The 24055-nt window shown below is 37.4% G+C and overlaps 1 long non-coding RNA gene across 1 annotated transcript in view; it reads right to left on the bottom strand.

Moving 5' to 3' along the window:
• LOC140636639 (uncharacterized) overlaps positions 1-24055 on the bottom strand; it is a 255522-nt gene that overhangs the window by 59205 nt on the left and 172262 nt on the right. The gene's annotated exons all lie outside the window — the stretch shown is intronic.

The raw sequence follows: 24055 nt of genomic DNA, 5'->3' as shown, positions 1-24055 counted from the left end.
CAGCAGTAAGACTTTTTTCAGATGTAAAATCTTTGTGTCTCATAAATGCTTTCCTTCTCTCATGCTGAGGATGCTTTGTTTCTAATGCTACTAGCCAGGGGCACAGATATTTAATAATTTCTATTTCATTCTTTTATGTGACTTTGTCCAAATTTATTTAGATGGCCGTTTCTTCTCTTATTTTTCTGAAGGCAGAAATATAAAAGTAAAAGTACTGTCTTTCAGTTTGTCTTTCATTTATGTGGAAAGCTTAGGAGCTTAATCTCCAAAAGTAAGCATTCTTAAAATATATATATATATATATATATATATATATATATATATATTATTTATTTATTTGAAAAAGAGTGAAGGAAGAGAGAGAAGGAGCAGGGGGAGAGTCAGGGGGAGAAGCAGACTCCCCACTGAGTAGGGAGTTTGACCTGGGGCTCAATCCCTGGACTCCATCCTGGAACTTCAAAATCATGACCTGAACCAAAGGCAGAAGCTTAAACTGAGCCACTCAGGTGCCCCCAAAAGCAAGTATTCTTTTTTATATATATATATTTTATTTATTTATTCATGAGAGACACAGAGAGAAAGAAAGGCAGAGACACAGGCAGAGGGAGAAGCAAGCCCCATACAGGGAGCCTGATGTGGGACTTGACCCCAGGTCTCCAGGGGTTGCTGAAGGCAGTGCTAAACCGCTGAGCCACCCAACTGCCCCAAAAGCAAGTATTCTTAAGTTTGGGTTCCAATCAGTTCTCTTGGCTATCAGGACTATCATGGTGACTTGAAAATTGGTTTTGTCATGGCTGCTGATCAGTCTTTCCTTCAATGGCCAGAAGCTCAACTGGCCAATTAATGGGAACCATTAATTTTGGCCACCATGGGTCAGAGTAGCTATTGGGCTACTTCCCTCCACTGCCTCCAATGGAAGAGTCAACAGGAGAAGGGGTTACACATCACTATATCTACAACATGTTGCACAAAACAGGTCAATCAGCAAGTAGTTTGGGGAGGTTATTTTGTCCACAGAAATCCAAATAAGTAAATCTAAGACGCTGAGAATCACTGCAATAAAGAATGATAGTTCACTTTGTTTAAGCTTAAATATCCTACTCTTCTCAATTTAAGAACATTTGTTGTGTTACTCATCTGCGTAAAAACTATTAGCATTTGGTGAATCAAAGTTTATGAAACAGTCCTGGAAACCTTTAGATTAAGAACCAAGGCCAGTTCTTATCCATTAAGGTTAATAGCGTTTATAACCGTGGACAAATCTTTCTAGGACGGTTTTTCTCCTTGGACTACTATAAGAAGTTTTATTTATTACATAAGTCGATATTTTAAGGCACTCCCTACAGAGGGAAATTGCCTCCACCTTACTCAAAATTTGAGAATCTAATGTCAGCAGGTAGGTGCTCAAATCCCAGATCTGTTATTTACCAGCCATTGGGTAAAGACTTTAACCCCTTTTAGCCTCCAATTTTCTTCTCTGTAGATTTGAGAATAGGTCTCCCCTAATATTAGCACAGCCCAGGGCAAAAGGACAAATGAGGGCCAACATCCCAACATACTGTATGTCTAAATATCTGTAAGTTAGCAAAAAACCTATGCCCCCATCTAGCCTGTTTTCTACTTGGCTTTCTCTTCCCCACTCCTCAAGCTTCTTCTATGCAATGTATTCACCTCCCAGAAGCCAGAGAGCCACCTTGTTCTCCCTGGGCCGACCCCTACCCCCTGCAAGCCTGGGAAGGAGTTCTGGTCTGCTGGAGCTGGACAGGGCAAAAGGTTCCCAGGACTCCTGGACAGTGATTGTAGTGCCAGGGGAACATCTTTCTAACTCATGATTTACAGCCATCCCTAAGCACTTAACAAAACTTGATTATTCAAGCACAGGGTATGAGGTAGGGAGAAAGAGAATGCAATAAACTAGAGATCTTGGTCAGCCCAGACATCCACTTTGGTGATTTGGGACAGCCAGATACATGGAAGCAAGAACACTAGTTCTTCTAACTTCCTGGGGCCAAAGATGTGATATGCTCGCTCTCTCTCTCGCTCTCTCTTTTTCTTCTCTCTCCTCAGATCCTCCACCCTAGGGTATTTTGGCTAATGCCTTTACTTTCCATAATTCCTGTATAGTCAAATTCATTCTAAAATGAAAAGAGAGAGAGAGAGAGGAGAAAATCTTAGCTTGAAAAGTTAAAAAAAAAGTCTTTGTGTTCAATATCAGAACACTGCCTAACAGCCCCTTTTGCTCATGTCCAAGGGTGGGAATGATTGAGATCATTGTACCTACCGCACAGAGTTGTGTGGGAATTAAATCTTGTAAAGCATGTATTTATATCTTTATCAAAATCAGGAGTAACTTTTCCCTAAGTTTGGTCACTAATTCTTGTAAAGGGAAAAGAAGGCAATGAGGCTGTATTTTTAGAAGATGAACAAACCTGGAAACCAGTCAAAGTGTTACTCCACTGCTCAATTATTTCAACATATTTCGACATTATAGCGTTGTGTTGGACTCTGCTTAAGAGAATTTTTTCTTATATATTCAGGAAGAGCCCCATAACTCTTTAAGAGTAAGTACTAAGGCCTGCCTTCGGTTGACTGTCTGCTTTAATGGAGAGGGCAGACAGACCCCTTATAATTTCTCTTAGAAATGATAAGCAGAGATGGCCTTCAGTCTAACTTGATGAGCTCATACAGAATATTTTTATGTTATTATTTTTTAATTGAAGTGTAACTGACACACAATGTTACATTACTTTCAGGTGTACAACACAGTGATTTGACAAGTTAATCCATTATGCTATGTTCACCACAAGTATAGCTACCATCTGTCACCATATATTGCTGTTACAATACCACTGACTATAGTCCCTATGCTGTGCCTTCTGTTCTTATGACTTTCTCATTCCACAACTGAAAGCCTGTCTCTCCCACTCCCCTTTGCCGACTCTGCCCATTCTCCCAGACAATCAGTTTGTTCTCTTATTTACAGGTCTGATTCTACTTTTTGTTTATTTTGTTTTGTTTTGTTTTGTAGATTCCACATGAGAGTGAAATCATGTGGTATTTGTCATATAGAATATTTCAAAATAGCAGATCCCTCCCTGATACTTCACGTTAATTAGACATCAGTTGACCCAACTTCTGGATAAAGAGCTTGAATGAAACTTTATTAAAAAAAAAATTATATATATATATATATATATATATATATATATATATATATATTCCAGTTGTAACAATGATATGTAAGTTATTTTTCTGAGAAGCAAACACTCAGATCTTGACGGGACTGTCTTTGGGTATAATTTGTTAGTCTCATATAAAGAAAACTAACTGTGTTGTGAGTGTTGCAGGGCTTCAGGCCTCTGAAATGAAATCTGGCCAACAATATTCTGAACAAATAAATAACATTTTATATCATATATATGCATATATTTCAGGCCCATATATTTACCTTACCTATTCATCTTCTCACACAGTCTTCAACTCAAGCAGGCCATCGACCCACTGAGTAGCCCATGCTCATGGCTACCACTAAACTAGACTTTTATCCATGCAGGGAAACATCCTCCCATTCAAACATCCTTCAGGGAAACAGCCCTGAGAGTCTCCTCTGGATTTCTATCTTTACCACTCTTTTGGTTCAACATGTTTTAATATCATATATACATATTTTGCCTTGCTCCTGAGATTATAAATCACTTGAGTGTGGAAAACAGAAATCAAATGATATCCGAGTGCCTAACATAGTGTTAATGGCTTCATTTGACCACAGAAGAGCTAGTTATTATGAGGCAGATCTCGAAGGTCCACATAATTAATTAGTGCCCAACCTAATCACTGTTTTAATTCCAGGAGTAAGGTTAGACAGTGTAGCAGGCCATTTGAGCTCTGCTTTGTTCAACATGCTGTCAGACACCTGACAAATACAGAGATATGAACTAAGCAGTGCAAACCCTCAACTAATTAAGGGGGTTAGTGTGTATGTGATCTTATAATGAATAATTAACAGTAGCAATTGGAGAGATCTACCCATGCTAACGTGGTGGAAGCGGTGGTTAGATATGATTTCCCTTCTGTGTTTCTTTTGAAAGCATTCACACACCAGCCACCATCCTTTATGCTACGTTTATAGGTATGTCATGTCTGGAGCCTCTGAGGTGGAAATTATGACAGTTGTTCTAGCACCAGTGATAGAAAGATAATTAAAAAATAATTAACAAGAATAATAAGCATGGGGCCAAGGGAGGAGTGCTGTTATTTTATTAGCTAGTTTGATGTGATTAAATGTATATAGAACACATAGCTAGAAAAGTGCCTTTATATGGCAATATGGCAGAAACTACAATTTTTCATTTTTATTTTATTTTCCTGCTTTTCCTTTCCACCGACAGCAAGTAGTCTCTGTGATCCTCACTGCTTTTTGAAAAATGCCATCCTACATCTCCCACAGCATATCTCCATTGGACTGAAGATATAACTGCACAGCTCAAATGAAAACACAGACGTGGAACATCAGGATCTGTCAGCATAATGCTCTGGGGGTTGTGTACTAGGTGATGACTTTGGCTCCAGCTCAGGAGAAAAGAGAGAAAAAAGGCAAAGGCAGAAAGCATCAATAGGGTTTTTACTTGTTTTTGCTTATCAGGTTTTACTTTCCTGAGAGCAAGACTAACCTATGCTGGTAAAAGAACAGAGGTGGTAACACTCACTTTTAGCCAGGAAGGTGTTCCCAGCACTGATTATCTTATAATTGGACAAGACAGCATACAATTTTATCCAGTAATTTCCCCGTTGCAGGGAAGCTGTACACACTCAAGAATGATCTCCTACTGAGAGAAAAACCCTTAAACAACTCAGCCATCCAGCAAGAGCAGACGCTTTGTAGTCAGACAGATCAAACTGAAACACTCACCTCCCTCACATACTAGTACAGAGTGGACCTGGCATGATACTCTCTCTCTCTCTGAACTGACACTGTCTGCAAAGTGCTGATAGTAATGCTCACCTCACCTGGTATTTGCATTATCATTTATTTGAATGCTACTTTTTATCACTATACTTGTTACTATTGTTTGGTAATTTAACCACTCTGAACCTGCTCCCTCACCTGCAAAATGTAGGTAATAATTCTATGTATAGTATGAGAATTAAATAAGGTCCTCAAGTAAAGTCACCTCCCCAGGCTATGTCATTTGTCAGCACCCACTGAGTGCAAAAGTAAGGAAAGTTAGAAGGTAACTAAGTTTTTTACTTAGATTTATCAGGAAAACAACAAAACTAAAGATCCCATGTAGCTACAGATATAGGCATTAGGACAATGGCTTTTGTATTCCAAGACTCTAAATATACTAGCCCTTGGCTATTTTTATTTACTTGCCTTTTGTTTGTGTGTTAAAAATCTATGCTGGAAACCAAGCTGTCTCCTAAGCACTAGATACTTGTTAAGGCATAAAAATATAATTAACAGATCATCACACCACTCTTTCTCCCAGAACTTGATAGCACTGTGGAACGAGGAAACAGGGTAAATGAAGTGGGAGAAGGCTTTAACTGTGATTATAATGGCAGACAGGAAATAATTTGTGATGATTTGGACTCCTCAGATGAGTTTTTCAGATGCAATTTGCCTAGAGGACATTTGAGATGGAATATGGAGAACGGGAGGCCAATCACATCAGAGGGTGTGAAAATGGCTGACCTGTCTCAAGTTAGCACAGAGACTTTACAGCAATTTGTGTTAATCAAATCAGGAAACTCACCCTCCAGTAGCTGTGGTTCCCCTGGCGTCAGTGGATTTTAACAGAACCCAGTCTAGGCTTTCAGAGTCTAGAAACTTTCCTAGGCTTATGAAATCTATCAGCAGGATTCAGTCATTCATCTAACAAATATTTTGGTCATGTATCCTACGTAAGTCATTGCCCTCCTGTACTTGTAGGCCAGTGGGAGGCAGGAAGAGGCTATTTCAAAATTGAGCTCAAATAAATAAACATTAAGAAAATATATAGGGGTGCCTGGGTGGTTCAGTTGGTTAAGCATCTGCCTTTGGCTCAGGTCATGATCTCAGGGTCTCAGAATTTTGGGATCCTGGAATCGAGCCCCACATCTGACTCCGTGCTCAGTGGAGAGTCTGCTTCTCCCTCTCTCTCTGCCCCTACTCATCCCCACTGCTCATTTTCTCTCTCAAATAAATAAATAAAATCTTTTTTAAAAGGGTTTTTAAAAGAAAATATATATTATTTAATATATAGGTTGAAACTCCCATCAACCATAGCCACCAATATTTCATAATAAGCAAAAGAAATATTATCAGAGAGGTAAAGATGGAAAGTGCAAATGAGTCTTTTCCCTCTAGGCAAGACATGTTTGCCCTTGGTGCTTTCATGTAGTTATCTTACTTCCACTTGTGAGTTTTTGGCACCTTGTTTTGCAGCATGACCCATGAGCTCTGAAAAAGCCGTAGATATAGCTCATTATTCCCACCGTGTTAGGACCAAAAATTCTCAATTTCTTCCACGTCCAAAACTACCGAGACTGAACATTCCAGTTCAGGTGATGCCAACCGAACTTTACAGGGCCTGGAATATACTACTCAAATATTTATTGACTGAGTAAATGAACAATAAGTCTCTGAAATGGAAGAGAATGAAGGAAGTTTGTGGATGATAAGGAAGGAACATTTTCAAAGGAACAAAAGGAGGAATACACATTAGGCAGGCTGGCTGCCTCTGTAAACTGGGTGTTCCTCATAGTTCATTCCAATTCTGCCTGAGACTCTCCCTTTCAAAACATCCACAACTGTTAGATAAAAGAAAGCTAACAGTTGGAGGACATTAAAGCTGATTACCAATAGATTGCATTAACATGCAAAGCAATTAGGAACCACTGAAGGGTATTAACATGATGGGCTGATGCTTTGTGTACTGATCATAATTCTGAATCTGTGAAAGTTAACTCCATCTGCAGCCAGCCTTAGACACTGACTCAGGGCTTCAAAATGGTATTTGTCAGTACCCTTTTGCCCATGTCCTCTTCACGTGACAAAACACCCTGTCCAACTAAATGGCTGCCTCCCACTTTCCAACACTACTATGGTTGGCTGAATGCTAGAAGCAGTCTCCTATTGAAGTCACTGTAAATTGATGACTTCTTATCTCATGTGATCTTTAACACACTGCCAAATAATCCTTCAGTCTGTCTACATGTATCTCTAGCTCCCATATTCCTCAGCGGTGGCCCAAAAATCTCCTTCAAGTACTGTCTGCCATTATTTCTTTCGTCATTCTCAGATAACCAAGTGGCTTCCTAGTGCACAAATAGTAAAGCCCATGATAACTCCCACAATTTCACATACAAGTTCTTCACTGTCCTATCCATGCTAATCCTTCAACTGGTATTCTATTACAAGTAAATCACTCCATCAATGGTTCCACCTCTATCCTGTATTTTAGCCATTTCCTGTTGAGTAGTTGTATATAAGTATGTTCAAATCTCTCCTACTTAAAAAAAGCCATATAATCCCTTAATTACCTTCTTATTATAAAAATTACTTTCCAGAAATATTATTCCATTTTAAGAATGGATTTTCTTCACTATAAAACTGATGATGCTAACTGGCTGAACATGGAGTCCGTGAATCCTTATTAAATACAATATAAATTCCCTAACACAGTATACTAGATTCCTCATTACCTGTCCTCCACTCAGCTTTCCTCCTCATCTCCTACCCATCTTTCTTAGGTACCCTACCAAATACTGAATTATTTCACCCAACATTTCATATCACCACTCCACATTTATAACGTGTTGTGGTCTTCTAGGAATACAGCCTATGTTATAAAGCAGTGGCCTTGGGCATTTCTCCTCAGAAGAAAACCATGAATAAGACAGCAATCTGAGCCCTGGCTTGTTCACTGTAGCTTAGGGGAGCTTTAAAGTTATTCTTTAGGCAATGGTAATTATTAAAGCTTTGTAAACAGAGGTGAAATACTGGGTTTCAATGTAGATCACTATATATGAGAATAGATTTAAAGAGGACAATGATACAGAAAGGTAAAGCCAGCTCGAAGTCTACTCTGACTGTCCAAATGAGAACTGATGGGGGCCTGAAATACCCATAGCAGTTGAGATGTGGTCTCAAAGAGATCCATGGAATTATATATCACGGGGGTCAGAATGAAAGTAGGAGAATACATCATTACAGAAACCAAGACTATAGAATCCAGCAATGAGGACTAATGATCCAACATCAAATGTCACAGAAAATAACCAAAAAATGTGGTGATTTGGGCTGATAAATAAAGAGCCATTTTATTTATTTATTTTTTATTTTTATAAATTTATTTTTTATTGGTGTTCAATTTCCCAACATATAGAATAACGCCCAGTGCTCATCCCGTCAAGTGCCCATCTCAGTGCCCGTCACCCAGTCACCCCCACCCCCCGCCAACATCCCCTTCCACCACCCCTAGTTCGTTTCCCAGAGTTAGGAGTCTTTCATGTTCTGTAAAGAGCCATTTTAAACCTAAACAACAACACCTATAATACAGTAGGAGCAGAAACCAGAATGCAGAGTTGAGAACTGACTAGGAAGGGAAGAAGGAAAGTAAAATAGACTAGACAGGTGTAGAGGCTCTATAATGTCAAAGGGTTGGTGAGGGTCAGAAAGAGATTCATTCATTCTATAAGCTGAAGGAAACCTTGGAAAACCTTTTCTTAAAGGATCAGATAGTAGGTATTTTAGACTTATAAGCCATGCAGTCTCCATATCAACTATTCAACTCTGCTATTGTAGCTCAAAATAGCTGGAAACATGTAAACTAATGGGTATTGTCCTGTTTCCATAAAGTTTTATTTACAAAAAGAAGAAGAAGAAGAAGAAGAAGGAGAAGGAAGAAGAAGAAGAAGAAGAAGAAGAAGAAGAAGAAGAAGAAGAAGAAGAAGAAGAAGAAGAAGAAGAAGAAGAAGAAGGGATGAAGAAGGGTAGAAGCAGGCCTCTGGCCATAGTTTGCTGGCTCCTAAGTGACCTCAGACAAAGTGGGTGGGATCCAGGGCAAAGTTTGGCCTTAAACAGAGAAAAAGGGAATAATGACATACACCTGTCAATAGAAGCAGGTTTAGCAGTAAATAAAAACTTGAGCACTTAGTTAAAATATCAATTCAATCTTTTCAAATTATTAAGGGACATATCCTTACAGTGAACGCAGCTCTTTCTAAAATGGCTCTTTAAAAGACTCTATAAAAAGAAATATTTACTCTGATGTATTGAAATAATTTGCTTGTTTTTAAATTTTTAATCTTGATCCCTCTAGTATCAACTCTTGGAAATTATGAAGCAGTATTAATGCTAGCAGCAAGAACCTCTCCCTTACATGAACTTGGGTAGAACACAAACTCATCACTGCCTCCTCTAAAAGGTCGGTCTGATTTAAAAAGAAGTATCACATTATTCTCTTTCAACCCTATATCTGCAGATATCTTACTTGAAAAGCTGATTGTGCAATCTTGGCTTATTTCCATGACTAAAGCAATGTGATTAAGTTCCTATAGGCTTTAGATAATCACCTAAGCTTTTTGATTCTTATAATCAGGTCAGAGCTTCAATCAATGAAGCTCTCCTAACACTATTGACTGCTTTAAGAACCTGGACAGGATAGCACCTAAAAACAAGAACTGCAATCGTGCTGAAGAAAAGCCTTTTAAGATAGTTTCCTTGGTACAGCTTAAACACTGTAACAATGAGGTACTGGCATGAAATGGATATTCACATACTAATGTATGACGGGCAGTGGCATATTTGTAGGGCAAAGTGGGGGTAATTCTATGTTTTGCTGATGCTCTAATAATTGCAGTGGTCTTTCATTGAGACAGATACACTAATCACCATCATAATAATTAAGTGGTGTGAAATACAGTAATCTTTCTGACTTAGTCAAAATTTGCCAGGTGAGGGTTTTTGGCAATTTAAATTATGTGAATAGTATTATTAATTCCTCCTGAAAATATGTCTAGTACGGGAACTTTCTTTCTCTATAAAAACAAAGAAAACATGAAAATTGGTTGAATATCAGGGGCATTTGCCTGACCACCCAGCTCTCTATCAACCACCCACTGACAAAAATGTCTTATTTGGGGCAGAAGCAGGGTGGTAGACATTTGGTGGCAAAGATCAGTGATGCGAGAGTTAAAAAAAATATTCTAGTGCCTGTCAGGGGAGACATTGAAGACTTTAACTCCTCTCTAAGACTGCTCTGCTGAATGGCTCTGGGGAAAAGCTGTAGGCAGCCCTTCTCTGCTGTGGATGGAAGAAAAACAGAAATGGAAGAAAAATGTGTTAGGAAGTAAAGAGGTGAGGGGGTGAGAGGAACAGCCAAACAACAAATAAATCTCTGGGTAGTGTTTTGGATTGATAGCACTTCATCCTGAAGCATTTCTCAAAACCCTACACAGGCAGTTTCACACACACACACACACACACACACACACGCACACACATAAATAAATAAATAAATAAATAAATAAATAAATAAATAAAGTAAACCCTTCAGGAATAGAAGAAAAGCAGAAAAAATAGCAAAGTGCCCAATGGTGAAAAAGGAGAAGGAGTACTTTCGACCAATTCTGATTGGTTAAAATTACAGAAAGTTAAAATTACAGAAAGGACCATGGGTTCTTGAATCCCCACAAGGTCCAGGTAAAGGCTCATTTTTTATGGTCTTATCCTTCCAGCATTCCATTTGGTTGGCTGAAGTGTTGAGTCACGGCCCTGCTGGGAATAGAATCTGTCCCAGAAAACCACACAATAACAAATATTACGGCCAGTCCACTAAATCATATGCTAGGAAAACCGTGACTCACTATGGAGCTCTATTTCCTCAGTGCTCAGAATCTGAACCTGGCTCCAAGCATTCATTCCATGGTGAGTTATCTCCCTAAAATCCCCTGCAGAAGCAGGAAGCCCTAAAGCCCTGGAGGCATTTTAAAAGTTCTTGTTCCACTAGGATGAGATACCAAAATCACAGCTCAAAATGAAAACCTCCACTATGACCAAAATAACTTGTTCCCACCTACAAAACTTCATATGGCATCTCTGGATGCCACTCCATAATTTCTGTATAACTAATAGCTTGCATTTCTAAATCATTTATATTTTACCCAAGTGCTTTTACATACCATCACATTTATATACTTTCTCTTTGAAGAGTTGCTATACTTATGAGTGATCTATATTTTCCGGGCTATTCAAGCACATAACCGCAAAGCAAAACGTTTCCTCTCCCACTTGTTCTTTGAGAACTCAAATATCCTATAAGTTCCTGGGAAAATATTCTAGGAATAAGCACAGGATTTTTTTTATATGAAAACCAAGAATTAAATCTTTTTTTTTTAATTTTTATTTATTTTATGATAGTCACACACACAGAGAGAGAGAGAGAGGCAGAGACATAGGCAGAGGGAGAAGCAGGCTCCATGCACTGGGAGCCCGACGTGGGATTCGATCCGGGGTCTCCAGGATCGTGCCCTGGGCCAAACGCAGGTACTAAACTGCTGTGCCATCCAAGGATCCCTGAAAACCAAGAATTAATTCTCTTGGCCACCATGATTTTCCTAACCTCTGGCTTAGGTCTCGGTTGTGGTTCTGTGTAGCCAACATCAAAAACTGGTAACTCTGCTGCCTCAGTTCTCCAAAGGCATGACCACCACCATCAGTGCTGAGTACCACCATCAAGGCTGCCGATGTCAGCCATAAACACTGAATCAACACTTGAAAGCATCAAAAATAATGCCGAAGTCCATGCTATATCTGATGCCTATATTGGAGCCCCTCTACTAACTCTGCCACTGTAATTACCCACACCGCTGCCCCAGTGCTAGAGATGCCCCTGTTAACTGCTGTCAGGGTAGTAAGTATTGCAGCCAATATTGCTACCAGTGCTTAGATTATTATTACCACCCTACTGAGGCCCAATGTTGATTTTATCATGACTCTGGTGACAGCACCAAGGCAAAGTTTCTTTTTAACCTTCATCTGTCTTTTATTATACCTCTCAGGATAGAAACAGGGCAAGTCTCCTCAGCGGTAGACTAAGAGATGCCTGCCACATCCACCTACTTGCTCCAGCAAAAATTCTAGAACACATGTTAGAGAACACTCTCCCTCACCCCCACATCCAAAACATCATTAAACTTACTACTTCCAAATCATATCTAGATTCTAACTACTTCCCTCCATCTCTATCCCAACTACTTTCATTTAAGTCCTGATCATCTTTAGTCTAAACTTTGAAATAACCCCTGAGAAATGAACAAGGGGTGGTAGAAAGGGAGGTGGGCAGGGGGTGGTGGTGGCTGGGTGACGGGCACTGAGGGGGGCACTTGATGGGATGAGCACTGGGTGTTATTCTATATGTGGGCAAATTGAACACCAATAAAAAATAAATAAAAAAAAAAAGAAATAACCCCTGAACTGGTCTCCCGGTTTCCATTCCTGCCTTCCAACAATCCATTTCTCAGATGTCAGCTAGAGAGAAAATTTTATAAATATAACTAAGACCATATCACACTCCTTTACTTAGAGCCCTCCAATGTTTCCTTGCCCTACTCTAGCTTATGAAGCTCTTCGTGATGTGCCCTGGCTAACCCCTCCAACTTCACGCCATTTTTGACTTCACCCACATGTCTTCAGCCACTTTGCCCTCCTCTCTGTTCCCTAAAATACCAAGTTCATTCCATCCTGAGAGTCTTTGTACCAGTTACGTATTTTTGCTTGAAATGTTCCCTCCATATTAGTGTGGCTCTTGTTTCCAGAGAGAGCTGTCCCCTGACCAGCCAATCCAAAGAAGCTTCCCAGTCATTGTCTTTGCACTGCATTTTAATTCACTAAAAATCATTTACCATTCTATTTTCTTGTTTTTCCAGTTTTTTATTTAATTGATGTTTATATAAATTGATGTCACATAAGTATATTGATATGAAATAAAATCTTCAGCCACAAGGTCCATAGGATCATATAAACAATCTGCTTCGGAGAAAAACTGCACTCTGATTCCCCTGAAAGTACTAGTCAGTAATTAACATATCTTGTCCCAAAGAATATGAAAACTCAGAAGTCCAAATGATGTTAAAATATCTTTGCTTAACTTAGGCCTGCTGCAAGCAGGAATTCTATAGCAGAAAAGAGAGACAGGGAAGGTTCTTTCTTTGTGCTTTAGTTGCCTATCCCCCATTACCATAACCTTCCACTCTATTCTCCTGGTGCAGCTTCTAGTCCTTTCCATTTTGGAGAAGAGAGGAGAGGAACAAAAAGTGAGGAAAGACTTTCCTCTAAGACTAGTACCCAGTATAATCTGGAATTGGTTTCCTTTAGCCTGGTGGATATTTTAAGTTCCTTCTTTCTTTCCTGGCCATTTCTATGGATTCTTCAAAACCACAATGAGCTCCATCTCTGGAAATCCCTCTGCTGCAGGTCTCAGATAGACATATTCACCCTCCCTCTGGACACCAAAGAGTCCTCCTTCAGTCTTAATCTTAGGCAAGAGACCTCCAGTCAAATTCTTTCTACTAGTGTGTCCTAATTCCCTGAGAGGTTCTTTAACAGGCCCCTATATGGGTTAGGTCCCAGGTGGCCATCTGAGGTTTCAAGTGGTTCCATACCATTTGTTCTCTTTCCCTCTCTTTCTCTTTTTACACTGGACAAGGTAGTCATGATTCTTACCACTTTATATGCTTTCTTAAGGGGTCTAGCACCTCACTTTGAAATGTGAAGGTACTTGAAACTTCTTATCATGGGCTTAGCCAATGGGCTTATCATAGGCTTAGCTTTTGCACTCTTACCAAAATATACAGACTCTATTAATCAGTCCTTCTATGAAACATTTTCCACATAGGTTTAGTTTGTCATTCTCACACTATCAGTTTAGGCAATGAGGAAAATAGAGAATACTCAGAGTGAATATGTATTAACCCTTACATATATAGTCCAATCTTATGGATAGTCCCATATGGGAAATCTACATTAATGCGCCTGAAGAAAAACAAATGGTGATTTGGTTCATTTGATAGCAACCATTAGTCCATGAGTCCATGAAGAAAAGTGTATATTTTTATAAACATTTCAACATTCTTGTTTTTAAGGTTTATTATATACCTCAGTGGAGCAGAGAGTTGATATCTGCATCTATGTAAAAGTAAAAAAAAAGGATTTTTAAAGATGCTCAACCCACCATTGTCATAGACCCTGGCTTGCTTGTTGATGCCATTTGTAATAATATAGACTTCACAAAGCTCACTTGGAGAAGGACTCTCCAAATTCCCAAATACTCATCTCTAGAGGAATTCAGAGTCCCCCAAGCAAAGTTCCCTTATTAACTCCAACACTTCTCAGGGTTGGCCAGGGAAGCATTAAATTTTTAGTGCCAGAATTAATGCCAGATCACAGTTGCAAGGGCATTATCCTTCCTGATTTATGATGCCATCTAGGACAGTAAATGAGACCATTCTTTCCCCTTGGGCCAGTTGAAAACTCTTAATTCTTTGTTTCTCCTGATACATCTTACTAGGATAGGGCAAGCAGTCAAAGCAAAGCAAAACAAAACAAAACAAAACAAAACAAAAACAAAAACAAGGAAAAAAAGAAAAAAAAAAAAGCACCGACAGTGTAAATCCCAGGTATTTGATGTAAATCCCAGGTATTCTCGTTCCCCAAACCAGCCTACATAACCATTATGGAGAAAAGAATCACACATAAAACAAAACTCCTAACAAAGAAAACCTACTTCTCATTGTTTGACAAATTAGAATAAAGCCATGAAGATCATCTCCTACACACAAAGAAGAGAAACTCTGAAAGAAGTTATAACTAACATTTAAAAATACTCTCATAGAACTATTTTTTAAGGATTTATTTATATGTTTGTTTTTTAGAAAGAGTGAGCAAGCAGGGGAAGGGCAGAGGGAGAGAGAGAATCTCAAGCAGACTCCATACCCAGTGCAGAGCCCAAAGTGGGGCTTGATCCCAAGACCCCACGATCATGAGCTGAGCCAAAGTCAAGAGTCAATCACTTCACCAACAGAGCCACCCAGGTATCCCACACCCTCAATGAACCTTAATAAAAGTTTACAACAACCCTTTGTTGTAGATAGTGTGGATCCCCACCAGCTTTGTGGAATGGAACCTAAGTTTCCTAAGATGTGAAATAGTGCAGGACTATTTATACTTACGTTTGATGTCACATGTGAACAACTCAATATACAACGATTTGAGATTAGAATGCAGATGGATTTGATAGGCCAGAAAATTTTACCTTTCCAGTCAGAAATATTTAACTTCCCTTCAAACCAAGTTTCACTTGTTCTTCCAGTTCAGAGATCATCCATGAACGTGTCTTATTAGAACAGTGGCACAAAGAAGGTTCTATAACCCCACTTTACCATTCCTGTGGTTATTTTACATTTAAGCCATGACCTCTTTATAAACATCTATATAGACATCTATATATTAGCCCTGAAAGGCTGTAAGATCCTATTTACTTGGTTGACTCAGTCTCACATCTCGAGAAAATGACCCAAGAATAGTAACATGCTTAGCTGCCACTTCTTGCTTCTGGCAACAGAAATGACAACCTTATTATTTATATGATTTGTATATAAAACACTAATATTGTCCCTCATGGGTAAAATGAAAGACATTTGTTTTTTGTGTCTAATATCCTTTTTAGAATAAAATGAGTGGAAAAAAGAAAACCAATACTTCAGACTAATTTGCTGAATAGCTGTTAGCTGTCTAGGAGAAACAGCCCTGGAGGCCAACCTCTTCACCTGGCATGTTCAGAATCTCATTGTGAATTACTGTGCCTGAGAATCAGAATCTGGCTGCTGAGCATGTCCCAGTCTGCAGGCTCCTGAGCTCTAAGGGGATCAGCCACAAAGGCATTAATTAGGAAGAAGTTCTGGAGGACAGTTAAGCCTTTGCCATGTTGTTAATAAGCATTTTCATACAGAGTGACTGGAGAGCATTCAACAGCGACTGCAGGCTCCAGTAAGTTGTCAAACAGGAAGCCCACATGGGTGAATTCACCCTGTTTACCTTGCTTGATATAAAGCCAGAGAAGGGCCAGGCAACAGCCATAAATTCAAATAAGCTTTTAAAGCCTTCTCAATTGATCACTACATAAAAAGACACAGAGCAATTGTATAATCACCTCACACACAGGTAACTAAATATATTGCCCTTTCCAAATTCACTGATGTAAAACACAGAGCTTTTTCTCCCCAGCTAATGGTTGAGAGCAGCTTTATATTGCTTTCTTGTGAACTTAATACCCAGCAAATAAATGGCAGTCCTGGAAGCAGCTCCTTGGGTCAGACAATAACATATATACAATGAAATCTGCTTGTGGTAAAATAACTCTTACAAGTGAAGTGGAATTAACGTCTTGGTTGCACTTCTGTCTCTTGCATGTATATTAAATTTTTTTCTGTGAAGGTCAAAGAAAACAAGATTTTCTTCTAAATTGCTTGTCCTCTTATGTCATATTAAAATACATAAACCTGACTTGTAAGGCAATGAATGAATGACACGTGGACTATTTGTAAATTCACAAACTGTTAATGAACTCCTAAATCAACATACAAACAAGAGGCAGTGTGGCTATGGGGAACAGAAATCCTCATCACAACTAAAAGCAGGAGTAAGCAGATAACACTTCTCTAGTATAAGTACTGAATGTGATAATTTAGGCCAATAGAAAATGGAAGTCAGAATTTAAATTCTGAATTTTATCCTTGACTCCACAGTCCAAGCACACAACTTCTACAACTATAAGAACAACACTATTATTCTTTCATTGAACTAGTTTAATAGGAGAAAAAAATGACTCCTACCTCAATGACATTTCCAAATGCTTACACTTCCTCCTATGACTGTCAACAGAAAAATAGGCAACCTCAGATATCTCTAAGCTTTTACAGGTTTCTTTGCTTCAGATTCTCTATCTCTTCGGTGAGTGTGGCTTCATAACACTAGCAATGCAGTCTTGACTATATTATTCATGTTGAATGGAATGTAAGGTATAGGATTTAGGTCCTTCTATCTCAACATATTTTAAAGAAATAGCCATTTATTTGATTTCTAAGATATTTTAAGCACTTGTTAACACACCTGGATATATTTACATAAAAGTCCAAAAAACTGAAACTTTTAATGATCTGATACTTCTATAGTAAACTAAGACTTCAAAGACTGTCCTTCCTCTGCTGCCTGAAAATCGTATAAGTAGATTCAATTTGATGTTTACAGACACTAGATACATGTTCAATAGTCATTCCCATAATTAGAAGCATAGTGAGTGACTAGCAGGTACTGCTAGAATTAGAGTTTGAGATTGTGTTGCAGGGAGTGCTAAGAACCAAAACACTGGCTGAAATGGGCCTTGCTACTCAAACTGATGGTCCCAGAACCAGTAGCATTAGTGGGTCATAAGAACTTATTAGAAATGCGGAATCTCAGGCTCTGCTCCAGGCCTACTGAATCAAAATCTACATTTAACAAATCTATATATTTAACAATAATTGATTTATGTCAATTACATCTCAATTCATTTTTTAATTAGCTAGAAAAAATTTTCAAAAAAAAAAACAATACAAAACAACAGAATATCTTGAGGTGATTTGTGGACATAAGTCTTGAGAAGCCTTGCGCTAGAGCCGGGAGAGCCTGATGCTGTGAATTCAACTCAGAATTCCATAGTGAATGAGGGAGGGGAAGGAGCCAAAGTCAAGGGTGAGGAGACCAAGTGCAAAAGCAAACCAAAGACCAAGAGGAATGAGCAAGGTCATAAACAAGAGCTTAGGATAAGAGTCTAAAATAGCATAAGGACCAAAAAGGAGGTTGAGATGGAGTTAGGCAAAATTTCAGGTGATCAATCAGGTGAATATACTCAACCTATATCTTAAGTTTCAAAATCAGTAGAACTGACATATACTGAAAGAAGACTGTAGCCTGTACCTGCTATGTTGCCTGCTAGTTAAACATAATATTAAAATATATATTTTAGGGGATCCCTGGGTGGCTCAGGTTCAGCGCTTGCCTTTGGCCCCAGGGCGTGATCCTGTAGTCTCAGGATCGAGTCCCAGGTCAGGCTCCCAGCATGAAGCCTGCTTCTCCCTCTGCCTGTGTCTCTGCCTCTCTCTCTCTTTTATCTATCATGAATAAATAAATAAAATCTTAATATATATATACACACGCACACACACACACATATATAGTGTTAACAAAGTGATATTGTGCAAGAAAGAATATTTTTGATGATAGATTTTCTGTTGATAAAAGACTCTTGAGTTGGCACGTTCACAGGCAATTTAATCTGGTAAGCAATACAAGAAATACCAGATGTTAGACCTTCAAGGGTAGTCACTGACTTAAATCTTCACAGTTCTAGGAGTTAAATTTTGCTCTCCCCAATTTTACCCATTTTACAGCTAAAGAAGTTAAGACCCTAATAATAATAATAATAATAATTTTTTCTAGGGCAGCCCAGGTGGCTCAGCAGTTTAGCACTGCCTTCAGCCCAGGGCCTGGTCCTGGAGACCTGGGATAGAGTCCCATGTCGGGCTTCCTGCATGGAGCCTGCTTCTCCTCTGCCTGTGTCTCTGCCTCTCTCTCTCTCTCTCTCTCTCTCTCTGTCTGTCATGAATAAATAAAATCTTTTAAAAAAATTTTTAATATTAATAATAATTTTTTTAATCTGACAGAACTAGATCAATTTCTAAAACTGGTATTCCTAGCCACTATACTACACTTAAAAAAAAAAAAAGACAAGTTAAAAATAGCCCCCACTTGTCAACTTAGGGTCTCCTGTGTATCACACAAGGCAGGAAAAATACTCATTTTTGGACTTAACAGAAAGCTCATAACACTGGACACCATACCTGTAACATCATCAAGAACCTTAACAGATTTCTAAACTTCTTTTTTTTTCTTTTTTTTTAAGATTTTACTTATTTGAGACAAAGAGCAAGCAAGAGAGAGAGAGTACTAGGGCTGGGGAAGGGCAGAGGGAGAGGGAGAAGTAGACTCCTTGCTAAGCAGGGAGCCTGATGCAGGACTGGATCCCAGGACTCTGCAGTCATGACCTAAGTCAAAGGCAGACACTTAACTGACTGAGCCACCCTGGCACCCCCAGATTCCTTATTTTCATTTTCAGAACTTTACATGTCCTGAGGATCAAATGAGATGCTAAAAGCTTTTTGAAATAGAAAGCCTGTATGTGTATGCATATGCACGTATAAAATGGTATCATTGCTAACACACGAAATCTAGATGAGATCTAAAGCTCTGTTTACCATGCTTTGCAGAGCATCTGTCCATAGAACTTCTTATCACAGTGCCGGACACACAACAGAACAGCAGGCTCTCCATAACCCTTTATTGAATCATTATAACTATGATTATAATTGTTAACATGGAAAGCTGAACTCAGAGACTTCTACCAAAGAGATTTATTTTCGTGTTTGCTATGATTTTTTTTTTTCTTAAACCAAGATGTTAAATCTTGGTCTAGAAAATATCAAAAGATTTTGTTGTTTCATCACATCAAAAATAATGGTGATAACACATGAAAACTGCAGGCTCACCAGAAAGATTAATACCAAATTCAAGAAAGAGCTGGCAACCAAATTTGTCCATATTTGGGGAGTAATTTAAAACTGAAATTCTCCCCCAAGGAGAAATTAGATATAGCTTGTAAGCTATTACAGGAAATTGCTGTGTAGCTTCTCCAATTACAGATTAAGTATCAATCATTCAGCAAACCAGAAATGACAATAAATTTTCACTAATACCATATCAAAAGATGCAAATTCTATCTTAGAATTCTATTTTACTTTGATCCTCTAATCCTTGTCAAAAAAGTATTTCACCTCCCCAAATTAGTAGAAATAAATCTATCCCCAGTACTTAGAAGTATTATCTCCATTAACCATTATTTGCATGCTATTACATTCTTATGGCCTGCAAACCTGAGTACAAAGTCAAATTGCAAGAAAACACACAGCACAGTTTGAGAGGATCATTTCTGCTAAGTCCAAAAGTTATAAGAAATTTAGTTCAGTTTCCTGAAACACACAGGAAACTCTTATGTTCTGAATGACCACCATGAATCATTTATTGTAAGTATCATAATCAAAAAAAAAATTCAATTATGTTCATTATATTCTACTAAATCAGTCAAGTGGATGCAAATGTTTTTTTATTTCCATCAACATAAAAAGATTATAAGCTTGAGCACCAATTAATCAGAAAATTCAGTGAACCCCAAACCCCTATTCTAAGAATTTTATTAAGTTTTTATGCAAATTCAGAAATAACACAAAAAGAAGAAAATTAAATAAAACAGCTCAATAACTTTGTAACAATTACATTATACTAGTAAAGATTTTGTAACTAAACCATCAAAATCTATTTTAACAACTTAGCTTTTAATGCCCAAGACCAGAATGTTTTTTGACCTTTCAAATGTAAATCTGCATATTTTGAAGAACACAGAGACTCTACTGCCTTACTTTAAAATATTAAAAGAAGAATGCAAGAAAAAAAAAAGAAGAAGAAAAAGAAGAATACTTAGATATCTCTAGATGGAACTGCATATGTTTACTTATGAATGGTCTAATGTGATTGGCTTCTAAAGTTGATTAGGGGGCACCTGGGTGGCTCAGTGATTGAGTCTCTGCCTTTGGCTCCAGGTGTGATCCTGGAGCTCTGGGATCAAGTCCCACATCAGTGTCCCCACAGGGAGCCTGCTTCTCCCTCTGCCTATGTCTCTACCTCTCTCTCTCTGTGTCTCTCATGTATAAATAAATAAAATATTTAAAAATAAAATAAAGTTAATTTTATTAGGATAAAGTTCCTCATACAATCGTTAGCTCACAATATCATATCTTCAAGATGTTTTTGCTACCCGATATTTCAACCATTTTTCTGCAAAAGTTGTGGTAAGATTTCAAAATTTAAGTGACATTTTCTTTACTAATTAAAATGAAACACATTAGGCCCTTGACCTTATATCAGATAGTTCCTGGAACTTTTTACAATCCTCAAATTTTGATACATCACCATAGAGAATCAAAACTGCAGAGAAAACCATATATCTGAGTGTTGGTTGGTCAGCTGGGTTGAATCACTGGCTAACAGCTGACTTTACACAATCACTACATCCAGCCTTATAACTTAAGTTCATGTCTCAGCAAAATCACAAATTATTTTCTGCCATGTATAATTATGAAGTCATCTTTAGTTTAATTATGAAGGAATGGAGCCAAATATTTTAATGTACAAATGTCAAAGTTATAGTATAAATAGGTTGCTTTCCAAAGTAAATACAATAAATATAAATCCGAGGACTCTCTCCAAAGCCATTTGGTAGATAATTTGAACAAACTCTTCAGTGGAAGACAAGTAAAGAAGCTGGAAAAAATATACATTGGTGATATAGAAAAGGATCCTAAAGGGCTAAAACCTAGGAATAAAGGTGAACTGCAAATGAAAATAAATCTCACAGTCATTGCAGTCCAACTTTGAATCTTGTTAAGTCCCTGAAATTATATTAAGGTGATCTGAGCAAGCAAGTGGCCTAGCTTCCAAAAGTGCTAAATTTCCAGGCAGAAATAAATATAAGTTTTCTGAAAAAGAAGATGATATCATGCTAAGCACAGAATTATTTCTTCATACAATATTACAAACACAATTTCAGGCTCAAAATAAAAAATTATCTTGTACATATGTGGACAATAGGATATGATTGGGAAGCAACAGCAATAAAAGACAGGTCTACAGATTATGGTTATTCTCCACAGGCTTTAAAATAAGATAAAATAAAACAAAACAAGTATTCTTTCTCCACAGTAAGAGATGAAAAACAAGACTAGAGATTTTAACAAAGAGCTGAAAATCTTAAAAATTAACCAAGTGGACATTCTAGGCAGTAAATATCACAATAAAATAGCCAAAATTAAGAACTCAGGGGATCATTGTATCAGCAGATTAGACACAACTAAACAAAGCATCAATGAATTGAAATAAAATCCAAAATGACATACAAAGAGATAAGATAGAAAAATACCAAAAAAAGAGTATAAAGCCATAAAAAAAAAGAACAGTGAAAGGATCTGCTATGTATGCAACCAAAGTTTAAGAGAAAAAAAATGCATGAAAGAATGGCCAGAGCAATATTTAAAGAGATAATATCTGAGAAGAGACATTGTTGATGAAAGACTCTAAATCACAGAATTAAGATAGAAATGAATTTTAAGGGACTCCTGCGTGGCTCAGTGGTTGAGCCTCTGCCTTCAGCTCAGGGAATGGTCCTGGAGTCCCAGGATCGAGTCCCACATCTGGCTCCCCGTGGGAAGCCTGCTTCTCCCTCTGCCTCTCTCTCTGTGCCTCTCATGAACAAATAAATAAAATCTTAGAAAAAAATGAATTTTAAGATGAGATAGCTAGACTATCTCTAAACATCTGGAAATTAAGAACTATACTTGTACTTATAAATGAGTCTATGACATCAAATATAAAATACAATAAAATTAGAAAATATTTTAAGTGACCAATGTCAAAATACGATATATAAATCTCGTTTACTAAAGACAAAGAAATACTTTGAAAGTAATTTAAATTACAAGCATAAACTAGGAAAGAATAAAGGATGAAAATCAATGATCTAAACTTATATTTTAAAAAGTCAGATAAAGAACAGAAACTTAAAACCAACAGTAGAAAAAAACACTAATGGTAAAAATTAGTTGTTTACATAGAAAGATGAATAAGATGGATGAATCACTAGTGAAACCAATTCAGAAAAAGAGAGAATACCCAAGTAAACATCAATAGAGTTGGAAAGGGACTATCACTACAGTTTTTAGAGCATTAACATGAGAAGATATTATGTATGTCACTATATCAAACTATTTAGATAGACAATTTTTAAAAAAAATAAACTTACCAATATGACACTAAAAATAGAGAATCTGAATGTTCCTATATCTACAAAAGAAAGTGAGTATTCAACCAAGTATCATCCAATAAAAAAAGTCACAACCCCACACATCACCAATGAAATCAACCAAATATTTAAGGAAAAATAATTTCAATATTATACAAAATTTATAGATTATAAGAAAAAGAAAAGCCACTCCCAAGCAACAAAGGCATGAATATGAGAGTATATCCTCAACAAAATATAAACAAAACAAGACCAGCATTATATAAAATTTGGACGCATTACAGAGATACAAGGGGTTTTTGATGTTTGATTTATTTATTATTAATTCATGAGAGACAGACTGTGAGAGAGAGAGGCAGAGACACAGGCAGAGGGAGAAGCAGGCTCCATGCAGGAAGCCTGATGCAGAACCCGATCCCAGACCCCGGGATCATGACCTGAGCCAACGGAAGGCGCCTAATCGCTGAGCCATCCAGGTGTCCCAACACAAAGTTTTTTTTAGCATTTCAAAATCAATGTGTCTTGTGCCCTTAACAGAAAGATAAAGTTAATATGGTCATCTCAATGAATACCAAAATAGATTCTGATATTAAAAATATTAATACTAAATTTCTATATCCATTTTTCATAACAACTGCATGTATGGAATAACATAAGGAAATCTGTTATTATTACAAGGGATATTTTTTAAATCAACAACAAATACCATATTTAATATAAAATATTGAATTCTTCTATTTTGAGATCAATAAAGAAATAAGGGTGCATGCTATAATCACTTCAATTAAACATTGTACTGGAACTCCTACCCAGACCACTAGGGTAAAAAAAAAAAAAAAGAAGAAATGTTAAAATTACAAAAACAAAAGTAAAGCTACCATTATTTACAGAAAATCTAAATACCTATGAATAAATTATTAAAATTCCTATGAGTTAGCAAATCAATTTCATTTGTTATTTCAATATCAACAAAAATAAAATATTAAAGGTAAAAATTTCAGTAACATCAAAAATATTAAATGCCTAGGAAATAAATATAACAACAAGGATATAAGACTCCTATGCAG

The sequence above is a fragment of the Canis lupus genome, chromosome 1 (genome assembly GCF_048164855.1).
Source record: "Canis lupus baileyi chromosome 1, mCanLup2.hap1, whole genome shotgun sequence".
Taxonomy (NCBI): Eukaryota; Metazoa; Chordata; class Mammalia; order Carnivora; family Canidae; genus Canis; species Canis lupus.
Note: the sequence above shows the minus strand (reverse complement) of the source record. Positions and strands in the feature narration are given on the sequence as shown.